This window comes from Apium graveolens, chromosome 4 (assembly GCF_009905375.1).
Source record: "Apium graveolens cultivar Ventura chromosome 4, ASM990537v1, whole genome shotgun sequence".
NCBI classification, from domain to species: domain Eukaryota; kingdom Viridiplantae; phylum Streptophyta; class Magnoliopsida; order Apiales; family Apiaceae; genus Apium; species Apium graveolens.
This window is the reverse complement of record NC_133650.1, coordinates 288,796,079-288,814,902: the sequence shown is the minus strand read 5'-3', so window position 1 is coordinate 288,814,902 and position 18,824 is coordinate 288,796,079.

Here is an 18,824-nt window from a genome sequence, read left to right as displayed (position 1 = left end):
TCTTCTTATATTGCTTGCACCCAATCAGCATCTTGAAGACCTTCTTCCACTTTCTTTGGTTCAGTCTGAGAAAGGAAAGAATGATAGATACATTCATTTGATGTAGCTTTTCTAGTTCTGACACCTGCATCAGGATTTCCAATAATTAAGTCAGGTGTATGTGCTTTAGTCCACTTTCTTGCATATGGAAGGTTATCTCTAGAACTGGATGCTCCACCATGATCCATGCTGTCTCCATCAACATTTTCTGATTCTCTCCCTGAAATTATGCTCTCTGAGTTGGATCCTTCAGAATTTGAGTTTCCATAAATATCAGAACATGAGTTTCCAGAATTATCAGAACTTGGCCCATCAGAACTTGATGAATCAGAACTTGAAGAGCCTGTTGTAGATTCTGATGCTTCTTGAGATGTGGTTGGATCTTCAGTATGCTCCCCCTGCACAGGTGCATTTTCCTTTGGCGTAGTCACCACAGTTTTAATAACATCAGAGTTTAATCCATGAGAGTTTGCAGTATCAGGATTTAGACTGTCAGGATTTACAGAATCAGAATTTAAAACTTTATTTTTGAATCTCAGTTGATCATGATCATTGAAATCTTCAAGTACAGTAATTTTCTTATCGTCAAAAGAGACATTGATAGATTCCATGACTACCCTTGTTCTTAAATTGTAGACTCTGAAGGCTTTTGTTGAAAGTGGATATCCAACAAAAATTCCTTCATCAGCTTTTAGATCAAATTTGGATAGCTGTTCAGGATGAGTCTTAAGAACAAAACACTTGCATCCAAATACATGAAAATACTTCAGATTCAGCTTCTTTTTCTTTACCATCTCATATGGTGTTTTTCCATGCTTGTTGATAAGTGTAGCATTTTGAGTAAAACAAGCAGTCTGCATAGCTTCATCCCAAAAGTAGGTTGGTAACTTTGCTTCATCAAGCATAGTTCTTGCAGCTTCAATAAGAGTTCTATTATTTCTTTCAACAACTCCATTTTGCTGTGGAGTTCCAGGAGCTAGAAAATTCTTGCTTTATTCCATGATTTTTGCAGAACTCTTCCATAATCAAATTCTTGAACTTAGTGCCATTATCACTCCTTATGATTTTCACAGAGTCTTTGACCAATTTATCCAGATGTTTGACATGATCAATCAAGATAGATGCAATTTCACTTTTTGTGTGCAAGAAATACACCCATGTGTATCTGGTGAACTCATCCACTATGACCATAGCATATTTCTTCTTTGCAATAGATATGACATTTACTGGACCAAATAGATCAACATGTAATAGGTGATAAGGCTCAAGAATTGATGATTCAGTCTTGCTCTTGAAAGAAGATTTTCTTTGTTTTGTCTTCTGACATGAATCACAAAGGCCATCAGGAGCAAATATTGATTTTGGCAGTCCTCTCACAAGATATTTCTTGACTAGTTCATTTACATTATTAAAATTTAAATGAGAGAGTTTCTTGTTCCAATCCCAGCTTTCTTCAATTGATGCTCTACTCAACAGGCAGATTGCAGAACCATCAGTACTTGTTAAAAGCTTGGCTTCATAAATGTTACCATGCCTGTATCCTTCAGAACAACTTTGCCTGTAGATTTGCTTACAACTTCATAGTGTTATTCAAAGAAATCCACATGATAACCTCTGTCAAAGATTTGACTCACACTCAGCAGATTGTGTTTAAGTCCTGAGACCAGAGCTACTTTTTCAATGATGACATTCCCAAGATTGATATTGACATATCCCAGGGTTTTTCCAATGTTACCATCTCCATACGAAACACCTGGGCCAGCTTTTTTCACAAAGTCTGATAGCAGGGCTTTATTTCCAGTCATATGTCCTGAACATCCACTGTCCAGAACTAGGATGTTTTTCCTATTGCCCTACAATCACAAAGACCACTAATGATTAGTTTTAAGGACCCGGACTTGCTTGGATCCTTTGTCCTTATTAAGTTTGTTAACATTTGCAGTGGATTTAGCATCAGAGTTTATGTTAACAGTTTTCTTATCAGAATTTACAATAACAGACTTTGCATGAGTATTTACACTAGAAGGAATAAAGCTAACTTTCTTTAAAGAAGGTTTTATTTGATAATAATCATAGTACAAACTATGATATTCCTTACAAGTATAAATGGAATGCCATAAACTACCACAATGAAAATAAGGATTTTGTGGCATATATCTAACAGACTGACTCTTAACTCCTGATTTTGAAGGTAAGGAGTTTATGTTCTTATTCTTCTTACAAAAAGAAGTCAGATGGTTAGAATTTCCACAGTTATAACATTTCTTTCTAGGAGCATTAGGAACAGGCTTATAATAGTTGCTTTTATTCACACCTTCATTTCCATTCCTATTTTTCCTAGGTGGCATTACCTTGTTTACATTCTTAACATCTTTTAGCTTATGTTTAAGCTGCTTCTTCATCATTTAGCCTATGTTAACTTCAGTTGGCTTATCCTGCTTTGGTTTGTCAGAAGTTAATTTCTCTTTAACTTCTAATTTATCAATATCAGACTTTACAACTACAAATTTAACAGGATTTACCTTTGGCTTTTGTTTAACAACTATAGGGTCAATTTCTACAGTTCCCTTATCATTCTTGTCATCTCCATAACCTAAGCCCTCTTTCCAGTTTCCACTACTTAACAAATTCTGAGTTGTTCTGTCAGAGTTAGTCCAAGTCCTGATAATCTCTCTTTCCTTTTCTAACTCAGTTTTTAGAGATTCATTCATTTTAAGCACTTCATCCCTAACATAAAAGGCATCATCTCTATATTTCTGAGTTTAATGGAACATGACTAACTCTTTTTCTAAATAATCATTCCTCTTTTTATAAGCAAGATTTTCAGAAGTTAATCTTTCACATGTTAAAGTTTGATCTCTATAACTAATGAACATGGTTTTAAGATATCTTCTCAACTCAGTAATATCATCAGTATGAAAGGCATAAGTAGTTTGAGGTACCTTTAAGTCAGCAGTATTAGAACTGCTATCAACATTTGCCATCAAGGCATAGTTCACCTCACTTTCAGAATCTGAAGTGTCTGTCTAGCTTTCCTTCTTTGTGACAAGAGCCATGCCTTTGTCACTCTTCACTTTCTTGCAATCAGGAGATATGTGGCCTTTCTCACCACAGTTGTAGCATTTGACATTTGAGTAATCTCCTCTGTCAGACTTTCCTCCTTTGCCTTCAGATTTTCTGAAACTCTTTTTATCAGAACTTGCACCTTTCCTGGAAAATTTCTTTCCCCTTATGAATTTCCTGTATGCAATCCTTGTGATTCCTTTCACCATAAGAGCACACAGCTTCATCATCTCTTCATCAGGATCCATCTCAGGTAAGCTTTCAGTTTCTGAGTCATCATCACTATCAGAACTTGATGACTTAGTATCAGACTTTGTGATGAGAGCTTTTCCCTTGCCTTTTCTTGAGGCAGCTGCTTTGGGGGATTCGTCCTCATCCTTAAGAGCAAATGTCCTTGACTTTCTTCCATTCCTCTTGCTTCTTTGTTCCATCTCAAGTTCATGAGTCTTGAGCATCCCATAAATTTCATCAAGAGTTGTTTCATCAAGAACATAGTTGTCTCTTATAGTGGTGGCCTTCAAATCCCAACTTTCAGGAAGAGCTAATAGGAATTTAAGATTTGAATATTCAAGTTCATATTTTTTGTCCACCAGTGACAGATCATTCAAGAGTTTGACAAATCTGTCATATAATCCAGTTAATGACTCATCAAGTTTTGAGTCAAAGTGCTCATACTCTTGAGTGAGTATAGTCCTCCTGTTCTTCTTAATTGAATCAGTTCCCTGACATCTTGTTTCCAAGGCATCCTATATCTCATTTGCAGTCTTGCAGTTGATTACCCTGTTTGACATGACATTATCAATGGCACTATGCAGCAAATGTCGTACCTTTGCATCCTTAGCAATAGATGAGATATCTTCAACTGTATATTCACTTTTCTCCTTCGGTACTGTCTGTGCTGGCTGATCTGCAAATACAACAGAGGGCTTGGTTGGCTTGTGTGGTCCTTCATTGATTCTGTCAAGGTATTCTGGATCTGTAGCTTCCAGAAACATAGACATCCTCACCTTCCATATGGGATATTCAGATGGTTTCAGTATGGGAACTCTAATAGTCTCATATCGATTATGGATTTTAGTCTTTGGAGGTTCCTCAGTTTTGGTGGGCTTGGTTGGAGTTTATTCTTCTTCAGACATGATTTTTTTTGGATCTTAAACTATTTGTGTGTTAACAGATCTGCCCTGATACCACTTGTTAGGTCACACACACTGTAGAAGGGGGTTAAATACAGTGTTTACTATAATCAAATCGAATTAAAGAACACAAGTAACAGAACACGGATTTTATTCAGCACAATAAACTCTGTTACAATATGGAACTGTCCTCTTTCAGTGATGAACAAATTATCACGAGAGCTGCTAGGGTTACAATGAATAATAACTTCGATAATGATAACACGTATAGTGTAAACCCTATGCCTGTGTTTATATACTACACAGTTACAAGATAAACTTCTAATTGATATTGAATATAATTCTGCTTCCTAAAATATACCAATCAGTTATCTTTTCTTTCAAGTATTCTATTCTTCATAGAATTCCTTCTTCATGCATATCGCTTCTTACATTTGTCTTGATCTTCTTTCCTTTCAATCAGCCGCCTTCCTTATCTGAAAGTCTCCTTAAGTCTTCATATAATCTCCTGATAAATATCTCCCGATAACTTAAGTTTTGATAACTTAAGTTCTGATATCTTAAGTTCTGACTTCAGTATAAGTACTGATTTCCAATTAAGTACTGATTTGTCCTGTTAAGTAAGATCTGAAAACTAAACACAAATCATATTGGACATGACATCACAAATATATCTAACATAAGCATTTAATCCACTATGTCCACTCTGTCCACTCTGTTAACTTCACCAGCTCCTTCCCCTAAATTCAAATTCATATTAGGAATTTTGAATCTTTTCATATATTTTGCCATTCCCATCAGTTCAGATTCAACTTCCCTCTTTGTCACAACTTCTTTCGAAACTTTGTCAGTAGATTTTGTTTTCTTCCGTGACTTGTTCATTTTCCTGGTCTTCTCTTCATTAATATCCTTTAATGTCACAAACTAACACTTTTTAGGATTGTCCTCTTTTGGTTTAACAGGGGTTCTTTTTGGCCGTACAATGACATGAGGTTGCATTTGACGCATTACCGATACATTGTTATCAACATCACAGTCGATAAACAAATCCAGTTCAGAAGCCTCGCTTTTTACAGTATATTCATTTAAAATAGCGTCATCAGTAATCAATTCCCAACCATCATTATTTTCCTCTTTTCGCACATATATTCCTCCAATTTCTTTATAGCCAAGTTGGTTGACCCACTCCATTGTTGGGTTCCGAGGCATAAAACGCAACGGATAATCATAAATAAAACAAAAATTTCGGAACCCAAGAACAGGATCCATGTATAATTGTGGGCAGATTATGGAGATAACGAATCATACCTTTCAAGAGCTTGACTTTCACGAACTCAATGGAGATCCTAGCTATCACGCTTTGTGTCTACCTCTCAGAAAAACACCTCTATGGTATCCACACGAGCACCTCCAAGAACATATCATGAACTTGACTACGGAATGGATGTACTAGCCTCCTTCTTGATGATCCGGATTGCCTCTGCCTCTCTTTGCTGCTAGGATTTTTCTCCAAAACTTCTTGGCCTCTTTAACCTATCATTATCTATTTATAATGGCTGATTAAAAGGCCCATAACAGCAAAGCCCAACCCTAGTAGGTATAGGATTAAATAATAAAAACGAATTTCTATTATTTAATTAATATATAAGTCATACTTAATTATTATGGGCAAAAACATTCCCTCTAATTCGTATTTATATTATCTCAATTAAGTCTTACTTAATTATAATAAAATTTAAATAATCATCAATTAATTTAAATCCATAATTTAAATTAACCATTCCATTAAGTGCTCTATTTGTGCGACCCTATAGGCTATTATTTAATTGGAAATAATTTTATTCCACTCCTAGAAAAAACACCATAGACATCGGTTAAAAACCGATGTCTATGTAAAAAATGTATGATGTCTTCGCGACTGATGTTAAATGTTATTTTTCATAGACATCGATTTTTACCCGATGTCTAAGACAGACTTTCACAACGGTTCTGGAAAACTTCTGATGTTAAATATCAGATAAGACATCGGTTGTATATATGTAACCGTTGTTAAAAACCTATTTTAACATCATTTTCTTTAATATAACCAATGTTAATTTCAAAAATAGACATCGGTTGTTTATTCTAGAACTGATGTTATTGCCTTTTTTTATATGTGCCGATTTCCCTATATTAACATAAAATATTAGACAATGCATTAACCATGATACTGAAAAAAACTTAATTCTCAAAACTCAACCAATACATATATATTATTACCAAATTGAATTCAAGATCAACAAATTCTCAAAGTGTACAACTAATCTCAAATACGTCTATCATTCCAAAAAAAAACTATTCCTGTAATAAGCACAACTAATCTCGATGTATAAAATCAACCATATTCCTAGTACTCAAGCCAGCCCCTTTGATGCTCGCTAGTCTTCTTGTTCTTCATGTTCTTGACCAATGACAATAACTTTTAACCTTTCCACCCCATCCAATCTTGAGATCTTTAAAACCTATGAATGAGATAAACAAAGAAGGTAACATATAAGTTACTAATGTCCGCTATACTAACTGAGAGGCCTTATATGATTAAACACCTAAATTATCACATTACTAAAAATTAAAAATTAAACAACATAGGAACATGGTTGCCCTACCACTGCAATTAGAAGCAGGAACACCAGTCTAGCAAGTCCATGCCAATATTCAGGGTACCAAATATCTCATCAGCTAGATAAAATAAAAAGTTTAACATCCTTGCAAATCTTGGTTATTTTTGGAAGGGAAAAAAAGGTGACATAATGTCACTAATTCTGCTTCAAATTAGCTAGATAAGCCTCCAATGATCAAACTAAATACCCACATAAAAGAAAATAGTGAAGTAAAAAGAATAAAAGACCATATGTCTCTCAGAGATTCTAGTATCCATCTGGAAAAATACAGTAGACATGCATGTTCTCTCCTTCTAATATTCCTGAGTTGAAGAAACAGAAGAGAAAGCAAATAGCTGTAAGTGTTACTTCTACCATAACGAGCTTTAATAGAAATACTAGTGCAACCTATCTATCTGAAATGACATGCACTTGTGAACTACCGACTCAAAGTTATATTAGCTGCATCGGAGGTTCCAGGACCAGATGGTGACCTCAACATGCATCAGGTTTTTCCCGCTGAAAAGATGAAGAGCCCGCCAAAGGCTGAGCCACTAAAGAGGTCGAGAACCTGTGTAAACCTTCTACTATTGGTAACTCTCAAGGCAAGAGCACAGAGGCTCCTGATCTCCAGTTTGTTAGAAAAAATTTCAACACAACAGTAAATTGAAAAACTCCTCAAAACACTTAACCTATGAGCACGCAGACTACTTGAGCAGATTTTTCTACTCTGTCCTTGTTGGGCTTAGTCTTAGATCATTCCCAACAGAGCTAATTTTGGTGTATCCGAGTATAAGAAATAGTGAGGATCAACTTGGATATCATCTTCCAATCTGTAACAAAGCATTTAGGTATGGTAAAAGGATGAAGCCAGTTCCGATGGATCTCTACATAGAGAAAATTGAGATTTTAGTGGAATTATCCTAAAAAATAACGTCGAACCTGAGATGAAAAATAACATCTCTTTATACTGATAAAGCGCCAAGGTTAATCTATGTAGATATCAGCATAGTGTTATTAGTAGTAACAAAATAGCAGCTAGATATTTAGTTAGCTTTAGACCACCATTTTCTTCATCTAAATAAAAGAATAATAATTTGCAAGTTATTGTCCACTCTTTAGACAAGCGTTACTGTTATTTGTTGACTTCACCAGCTACCTCTGACATAAAATAACTACTCATGTAAACCCACATAATAAACTAGTCGCTATTTTAAAGTAGATTAGGTTAATTATGAGTATGCTGCAAATATGTGTACTGCAGTGAGAATTAAGACTCTTGAATCTATCTAATAAGAATATTAGTCCCTTCTCACAATCGTTAACTTTACTGCTCTTAATCTCTGATGTCAATAAAGCATTGGTAAGAAAATCTTATCCTTTTAAGTAAAGATAAATCACACACAAAAAATGAGAGAAACCCAATTAAATATGTTGTACACTTATACCTCCTGATGGTATGCGGTCGCATATTTAAGAAATTTTCTATAAGCATAAACCACCTCCTTCAAGTATGGTTCCAGAGCACCGTGTACTTTATCAACATGAGGTTTCGCAATGCTGGAAACCTAATCAATGTGTGGCTTGCTAACTTTCTTGGCATCCTGTGGTTTAAACACATTTTAGGTGTCAATAGAAAGAACATCAAACATTAACTAAATAATATAACTTGACATCAATAAAGAGAGTATGTTTATACCTAATAATATGCATCAACTCTTTTGTTCAATCAAAAGCCAGTTTATAATTATATAAAGCTACAATCAAGAAAATCGATCCAACATGAGATGCATAAACGATGCTCTACACAGACATTCATATTGAAATAAATAAATTAATTACGTAAACATACACAAAGATACACATTCATATAGTTAAATAAATAGCAAGCCTTATAAACATATTCAACTGATAAATGTTAAAGCAAGTGATTATACCCAATACATGGAATGCATAAATTTTATATGCTATTACCACTTGCTACCCAATACATGGAATGCATAAATTTTATATTTGGCATTGCCTCTTGGTAGTTACCATAACAAATTCACCCCTTACCTGAAATTGATAATTACATTTTTGTATCTGTCCATCATGTATGCACTATAATTTATCAACTCACATTGACCAATTTAAAATTTCAGTACTAATAAAAGGGTTTTCCACTGCTTTTAGACCCGGATTGAAAAACAATAATAAACTCAGAATGATCAGGTATAGGAGCTTTCCCCAACTTAGAAAACCACGAAAAAAAGAGCAATAAACAAACTTAGAATCATCGAATAAAAACATCTATAAAGCAAAAACAAACAACAAAGAAATATTAATATTAAAGAATATTAATATTAACAAAAACAAAGATGCATAATTGCATGTGTCCAGAATAAAAATGACATAAAAAAGACTTGTAATTAAGCAAGAGCATTAAAACCCTTTTATAACTTTATAAACATGGAAATTCACAAACAACAAGAGTAACTCATGAATACTGATATTTACTTCAAAAAATAAGAAAATACCATGAGTCTAGAAGATTTGAGATGGGTAGTGATGTTTCAAAACCTGTTGAACAAACCAATAAAATGTAAGTACACAGAAAACCCAATTTTGATAAATAAAACAAAACACAATTGAACAAACTAATCCAAGCCGTGTCGAGAAATTAAGGTTCACACAACAGGAGTTTGATTAATTGAAGATCTACAATTTAGGGTTTAATTGGAATCCTAATTACTTGCAATATGAGATGATGATATAAATTAGAGTTTTGACTATGGAAATATGGTAAGAGAGATAGAGAGGTGAAAGAGAATGAGAAAGAGAGAGGGAGAGAGAGAGAGAGACAGATGAGATAGAATGAGAAAGAGAGAGATATGAGAAAGAGAGAGATACGGGAGAGGAAAAGAGCTGGGAGAAAGTGTGGGGAAATAATTTGGAAATAAAGGGGGGAATTATTTTGTTGTTAAGGGGGAAACATTTAGAAAATAATGGGGGGAAGAAAGTATACTCGTGTTTTTTTTCAATTTTTTGAAATTAATCATTAACAACGGTTGTAGTTTCAAACCGATGTCTAAAACAATTTTACAACGGTTATTCTATATACCGGTGTCTAATTCACATTCTTCATTTTTTTAAAATTACTATCGGCAACGGTTATTTTATCGACCGATGTCTAATACATGCAGTAACATCGTTTTAAAAATAGCTGATGTCTAAAAGAACTTTAACATCGGTCATCTAAGCAACCGATGTCTAAGAACCGATGTCTATTGACAGAATTCTAGTAGTGTTCTCTAATAAAATTATAAACAATGAGCGATATCTAGTAATACATCATTGTTACCCAATTAAATAATAATTAAATCATGATTAGATAAAACCTTTCATGATTAATGTTTTTCATGTAATATAATCCCTTTAATCATACATATTATAGATTAAACTCGAGGCATGTATTTAGTCATCCTCTTCAACATTTAATCCGGGTTTACTTGATCCATGAGTAGACTATCAAGATAAATTATTATTTGAGCATGGCCATACTTTTTATAATCTCACTCAATCAAGAGGCCAATAATATCTCTCCTAATTATAGGAGGGTTAAATCCTTTATCTATCATTCATATTTCTCATACGACTCATGATATACCCGATGTCCACTTTTATCATCACCCGATCAAAAGTAACTTTAAATGTCTTCAAAGTATATTAATCCTCGTATAGAAATATAATGATTTCAAGTCAAAGGATCGTTACACCATTATCACTATGAGTCTTTCTTATGACTTTATTAAACATGAAGAATCTCACTGTGGGTCTGTCTAGTACCATGTACTCTCATATGTACCTATGTATTGACTTTAGTATCCCCATACTTATAACCAATGAGATGTGGTTATCTTGTCAAATAACATACTAGTCTATCTATGTATTATTATTGTCCTATATAATAATACTCGACTAGGGACCTTTAAGAATATGTTATATTATATAATCTCAAGTTCAAGTCATGTACTTAAACTATACAATGTGTATCATGATTCTAAGGACATTTATTATGCTAACAAAATATCGCAGTAATTAAGGTCATAATAAATACATTTATTGAATGATCAACTGACATAAAGATTTAAAAGAATAATGTATTACCTCTAGGGCACCTACACTAACAATCTCCCACTTGCACTAGAGCCAATCACCCATATATCTAATACCCATAGAACTAGTATGACCATCACGCTTTTGCTACGACAAGCCTTTGGTCAGTGGGTCTGCAATGTTATCATTTGTGTGCACTTTACATATGTGTATATCACCCCTTTCATTAATCTCTCGTATAAGGTGAATTCTCCTGAGTATATGTTTAGCCCGGGAGTGTGATCTAGGTTCTTTAGCCTGTGCAATGGCTTCATTATTATCGCAGTTAGATCAATGGGATCTGCGATCGATGGAACCACTCCCAAATCAGAAATGAACTTTCAAGTCCAAACAGCCTCCTTAGCTGCTTTACAAGCTGCAATGTACTCAGCCTCCATTGTAGAATCAACTACTATTTCTTGCTTCGAACTCTTCCAGCTTACAGTACCTCCGTTTAGACAAAACACAAAACCAGACTGTGATACATTATCATCTCTGTCTGTTTGGAAACTTACATCGGTGTAACCTTTTATAACACATTTCTCTTCTCCTCCATACACCAAGAATGAATCTTTAGTTCTTTTCAGGTACTTAAGAATATTCTTGACTGCCGTCCAGTGACCTTCACCCGGATTAGACTGGTATCTGCTCGTCATGCTCAAAACATATGAGACATCTGGGCGAGTACATACCAGTGCATACATGATAGATCCAATTGCTGAAGCATATGGAACTTTATACATGTGGTCCTTTTCATCCAATGATTTCGGACACTGGTCCTTAGAGATCGGTATCCCTTGAGACATGGGGACATATCCCCTTTTTGCATTTTGCATTCTAAAACAATACAAAACCTTATCAATGTATGTGCTCTGACTTAGACCGATCATCCTTCTAGATCTTTCTCTATGGATCCTCATTCCTAGAATTTAGGATGCCTCTCCTAAGTCTTTCATAGAGAAATTGCTCCATAACCAGGTCTTAACAGCCTTTAGAGAAGGTATGTCATTCCCCATTAGTAGTATATCATCAACATACAGTACTATGAATGTCACATAGCTCCCACTAACCTTCTTGTAAACACATGGTTCATCTTCGTTTTGAACAAAGCCATACTCTGTGACTATTTCATCAAAACAGATATTCCATCTCCTAGAGGATTGCTTCAATCCATAAATGGATTGACGCAATTTACATACCATGCCAACATTCCTTGGATCAACAAAACCCTCAGGTTGTTTCATATACACATCCTCTATAAGGCTTCCATTAAGGAAGGCTGTTTTGACATCCATTTGCCAGATTTCATAATCATAGAATGCTGCAATGGCAAGTAAAATCCTTATCGACTTGACCATAGCCACTGGTGAGAAAGTTTCATCATAGTCAATACCATGAATTTGTTTGAAACCTTTTGCAACCAGCCTAGCTTTATAGGTCTGAACATTTCCATCCATGCCTTTTTTCTTCTTAAAAACCCATTTGCACCCTATGGGTTTTACCCCTTCAGGTGGATCAACCAAAGTCCATACTTGGTTTTCGTACATGGAATCTATCTCGGATTTCATGGCTTCAAGCCATCTCTAAGAGTCTGGACTGTTCATAGCATCTTGGTATGTTAGAGGCTCATCTTCATCTATGAGCATCAAATCACCACACTGAGTCAAGAGAAATCCATATCTCTCTGGCTCATGGCGAATTCTACCAAATCTACGAACAACCTGTGTTTGTTGAGCATTATCATTATTCTTCTCTTGTTCCACTTCAGGTTCAATGCTATTTTGTGGTTGTCGATCTTCATCGAGATCTATAGTTCCCCCACTGTTTCTTTTGGAAACAAAATCTCTTTCCATGAAGACATCATCTCGAGCAATAAACACTTTCTGCTCAGAAGGACTATAAAAATAATACGCCTTTGTTTCATTAAGGTATCCCACAAAAATGCACTCTTCGGATTTAGGTCCAAGCTTGTCAGATTCTTGACATTTCACAAACGCCTTACATCCCCAAACTTTCATAAAGTTCATGCCTGACTGTTTCTCCTTCCATATATCATATGGAGTCTTTTGAACCTTCTTAGTAGGAACTCGGTTAAGTGTGAAAGCCGTTGTTTCTAGAGCGTAACCCCGGAAACTTATTGGAAGATCTGCATGACTCATCATCGATCGCACCATGTCCAACAAGGTGCGATTTCTCCTCTCTGAAACTCCATTCCATTGAGGTGTTCCTGACGGAGTGAGTTGTGATACAATACCACACTTTTTCAAATACTCTCTAAATTCGGTGCTTAAGTATTCACCCCCACGATCGGATCGTAAGATCTTAATACTTGCACCTTCGCCAATTTGCTTCTCTACTTCACCCTTGTATTCTTTAAATTTTTTAAAAGAATCAGATTTGTTCTTCATAAGATATACATATCCATATCTACTGAAATCATCAGTAAATGTTATGAAGTAGTAGTAGCTTCCTCTAGCCATCACACGCATTGGGCCACATACATCACTATGTATTAGCTCCAGACATTTAGTGGCCCTTTGACCCTTACCAGTGAAAGGGGCTTTAGTCATCTTACCAAGCAAACAAGATTCGAATTCTTGATATGATTCAAAATCAAACTTATCCAAGTATTCATCCTTATGTAATTTGGATATGCGTTTCTCATTTATGTGGCCTAGACGACAATGCCAGAGGTATGTTTCATTTGAGTCATTCATTTTAAGTCGTTTGTTTTCTATATTATAGACAGGATTATCTACAAGAACATATAAACCATTAAATAAATGCGCAACACCATAGGTTAAATCATTCAAAGCAAAAGAGCAACTGTTGTTCTTTATTGTAAACGAAAAACTTTTCTTGTCCAAACAAGAAACAGAAATAATGTTTCTGCGAATCGCAGGCACGTAAAAATAGTCTTTAGTTCTAAAACAATCCCGGAGGGCATTGATAAATAATAAGTCCCTATAGCTAAAGCAGCAACTTTTGCTCTATTGCCTACTCTTAGGTCCACTTCTCCCTTAGCCAAAGTTCTACTTCTCTGCAAGCCTTGCACATTTATACAAATGTGAGAAGCACATCCAGTATCCAATACCCAAGATGTAGAAATAGACAAATTGACTTCTATAACATAAATACCTGATCCAGAAATCTGAACTGCCTTCATTTCCTTCAGATCCTCCAAGTAAATTGGACAGTTTCTCTTCAAGTGACCAGCTTTCTTACAGTAGCGACATTCACCCTTGGCCACACCACCTTTAGGCTTTAAAGCCTGTTTGGGACCTGACTTTGGATTGGATGTAGGATCAGATCCAATCTTCTTCTTACCCTTCCACTTGCCCTTCCCTTTGGCCTTACCTTTATTGCCCACCATCAGTATGGGAGCAGGTTCAGCTATCTTCATGTTGGTCTCATATGTTCTCAACATATGCAACAATTCAGTAGGTGTTTTTTCAAATTAATTCATATTGTAGTTCACAACAAACTGAGCGAATTTGTTGTTCAAAGAATTCATGATTAGGTCAATACCAGTTTCCGGACCAATCGGGAAACCCAAAGTTTCAAGGTACTCAATGTAACCAATCATCTTCAGAACATGTGGGCCAACTGGTTCACTTGCCCCTTGTTTGTAATTAAAAAGTGATTTATTCATGTTGAACCTTTCTTGACGAGTTTGGCTTGCAAACATCCTTTGCAAGTGCTCATTGATAGTATATGCATCCATACGCACATGCTGTCTTTGAAGCTCAGCACTCATAGTTGCCAACATAAAACATGCAACATCATTTACATCATTCTCATCCCTTGTGCGTGCTGCTCGTTCATCAGCAGTAGCACCCTCAGGAAGGGGGCCTGGAGGACGAATATCAATGACATAAAGCTTGCACTCCTGTTTGAGGATAATCCTCAAATTCCTCTGCCACTCTAGGAAGTTGTTTCCTTCTGTCAGCTTGTCCTTCTCAAGGACTGAACGTACGGATAGTGTGTTTATGTTGTTTTCCATTACTTAGTATCTATAATAATAAAAGCGCAAAATAAACATTAGATTGTCTGAGTTAAAATTTTATGTTCATATGATTATGATATATTCATAATATATCTCCCACTATTTTTTATCAAATTAATAGCCCTAACTATTAATTCGAAAAGTATATCCCATAAATCTTTCTAGTGAGCCAAGATCCATATTTCGTCATGTCCTAAGTCAACCGCTGGTAGTCCTTAAAACATGATTATTTAGGTAGACAACATTTGTCAATTATATCATATATAATTCTTGGATATTTTGGTGAACAACAATTGATCTTATCTATCTAATAGATTTTTAACCAAACTCTATGCTTCTAAGTTCATAATAGTTGAATATAACCGTTTATATTCACCTTATTATGATGACTCAGTTAAGTTAGACCCAATGATACAACATCCGAATATAACCGTTTATATTCATCGCATTTCACCACGATAGATAGGAGTCCCCTGCCACTGACAGCCCTTCCCCTTATCGATCTAGGATTCAATGAATGTTCATTCATTGTAAAGCATTTGATTAAAACTTAATATTTTTACTTAGGGATTTTTAATTAAGAACAATCATGATCCCATCATAAAGAGATTCCCAATTTTTCGTTGAATAAAATACTTCAAATCAATACTCGCCAATGGTTTGATTTCCAGGTAGTGGAGGAGTCACATCGGTCTCGCTTAAAACCCACAGCCTTACAAGTTCTATGAACCCGTTGTTGACAAAATCGCCCATGTCGGAAATAAAGAATATTCGTGTTTCATTCCGTGTTTCATAAACACGAGAATCTCATGATCGTTTGTTAATTTTAAATCTTGAGTCGTTACAAATTTTATCTTGTTTAAAGGCATGGCATGGGTGATGTATCTAATACATACATGCATCATTAATCTAATTAAAACATGCATTTTCTACTCTACACATACTATTTATACATCATATAAAAAGTGCGTAAAGTAAACGTGCAATAGTTATTGCCCAATCCTATGTGATCTTTTTAGGCTAATGAAAAGATCAGGGTCAATCTACGGTGTAAAAAATAAGTATTACATATGTCTTCTCTATTGCTTCCATTGTCTCCTTGGCCTCCATAGGATGCCTCCTTGTTCCCTCGTCTTTCTTGGATATTATTTTAAGAATTATACTAATGAACTTACAAAGAACTCGAGTTACATTCGAGATAAAACAACTACAAATAGAAAATGACATGCAAGTCGTATTTATTACAAACCAAAAGAATAAACCATTACAACTAAGGTCTTAAGGCCATAACTATGCACCATGCTCAAGTAACCATTAAAGAACATGATAGATCATATAAAGATGACATATTATTTATTACTCCCTCCGTCCCTCCCAAATGTTTACATTTGGGTTTGACACGGAGTTTAAGAAAAATGATAAAGTAGTGGATGAAAGTTAAAAAAGTGAGTAAAGTAGTGGGACCGAAAAATATTATATGTATAAAGTGGGTATATTGGAGAGAAGTAGTGGATGTAGTTATTTTAAAAATAATAAAAACTTTACTATTTTGGAAAATTTTGAAATGTAAACAATTGGATGGGACATCCCAAAAAGGAAAGTGTAAAGAAATGAGAGGGACAGAGAGAGTACTTTTCATGATCCAATCAAGAATAATAAATAAGAAAAGCATATGTCATAAGAACAAATTAAAACGAAACCCTAAACCGCGGATGGCGGAAGTATTTGCAAAATCAAGTATCAGAATACTAGCAAAATATATATCAGAATACTATTCCAGAAGCATGTATCAGTATACACACGACCCATATCCCAGTTACCAAAAACATGTATCAGTATACATATTATAAGAGATCGCATACATATGAGTTATGGCAGATCTTAAACATACTTGTATCATCATATAGATCATTAACAGATTCATCATATCATTCATATAACATAACTGTTATCATGGCAGCCTCATATAACATAACTATTATAATGGCAGACTCATCACACATGCATACTTGTAAAAATACAGTAAACACGTAACCAAATCAGTCCCTTATACACGTAGCTCTGATACCATTGTTGGGTTCCGAGGCATAAAATGCAGTGGATAATCGTATATAAAATAAAAAAATTCAAAACCCAAGAACAAGACCATGTATAATTGTGGGCAGATTATGGAGATAACGAATAATACCTTTCAAGAGCTTGACTTTCACAAACTACAACGGAGATCCTAGCTATCACGCTTTGTGTCTACCTCTTGGAAAAACACCTCTATGGTATCCACACGAGCACCTCCAAGAACATCTCACGAACTTGACTACGGAATGGATGTACTAGCCTCCTTCTTAACGATCCGGATTGCCTTTGCCTCTCTTTGCTGCTAGGGTTTTTCTCCAAAACTTCTTGGCCTCTTTAACCTATCATTATCTATTTATAATGGCTGATTAAAAGGCCCATAACAGCAAAGCCCAACCCTAGTAGGTACAGGATTAAATAATAAAAATGAATTTTTGTTATTTAATTAATAACTAACTCATACTTAAATATTATGGGCAAAAACATTCCCTTTAATTCGAATTTATATTATCTCAATTAAGACTTACTTAATTATAATAAAATTCGAATAATCATCAATTAATTTAAATCCATAATTTAAATTAACTATTCCATTAAGTGCTCTATTTGTGCGACCCTATAGGCTATTATTGAATTGGCAATAATTTTATTCTCTAACAAAATTATAAACAATGAGCGGTATCTAGTAATACATCATTGTTACCCAATTAAACAATAATTGAATCATGATTAGATAAAACCTTTCATGATTAATGTTTTTCGTGTAATATAATCCCTTTAACCATACATATTATAGATTAAACTCGAGACATGTATTTAGTCATCATCTTCAACATTTAATCCGGGTTTACTTGATCCATGAGTAGACTATCAAGACAAATCATTATTTAAGCATGGCCATGCTTTTAATAATCTCACTCAATGAAGAGGCCAATAATATCTCTCCTAATTATAGGAGGGTTAAATCCTTTATCTATCATTCATATTTCTCATACGACTCATGATATACCCGATGTCCACTTTTATCATCACCCGATCAAAAGTAACTTTTAATGTAGTCAAAGTATATTAATCCTTGTACAGAAATATAATGGTTGCAAGTCAAAGGATCGTTACACCATTATCATTGTGAGTCTTTCTTTTGACTTTATTAAACATGAAGAATCTCACTGTGGGTCTGTCCAGTACCATGTACTGTCACATGTACCTATGTATTGACTTTAGTATCCTCATACTTATAACAAATGAGATGTGGTTATCTTGTCAAACAACATACTAGTCTATTTATGTATTATTATTGTCCTATATAATAATACTCGACTAGGGACCTTTAAGAATATGATATATTATATAATCTCAAGTTCAAGTCTTGTACTTAAATTATACAATGTGTATCATGATTCTAAGGACATTTATTATGCTAACAAAATATCACAGTAATTAAGGCCATAATAAATACATTTATTGAATGATCAACTGACATAAAGATTTAAAAGAATAATGTATTGCCTCTAGGGCACCTACACTAACATTCATCAGTTCTGAATACGAGAAGACATCAAGCTCGAAGTCCTTCACTGTATTTACTAACCCGCCAACATACTTGTGTTTGTGGAACTCACCCTTGCAATGCAAATGAAAGGTCATAAAGTCACCTCCCATCCTGCAATTATAAAATTCCAAAAATGATTAGTTTATCGCACATACTAAGCTTGTAAATTAATTTACTCAAAA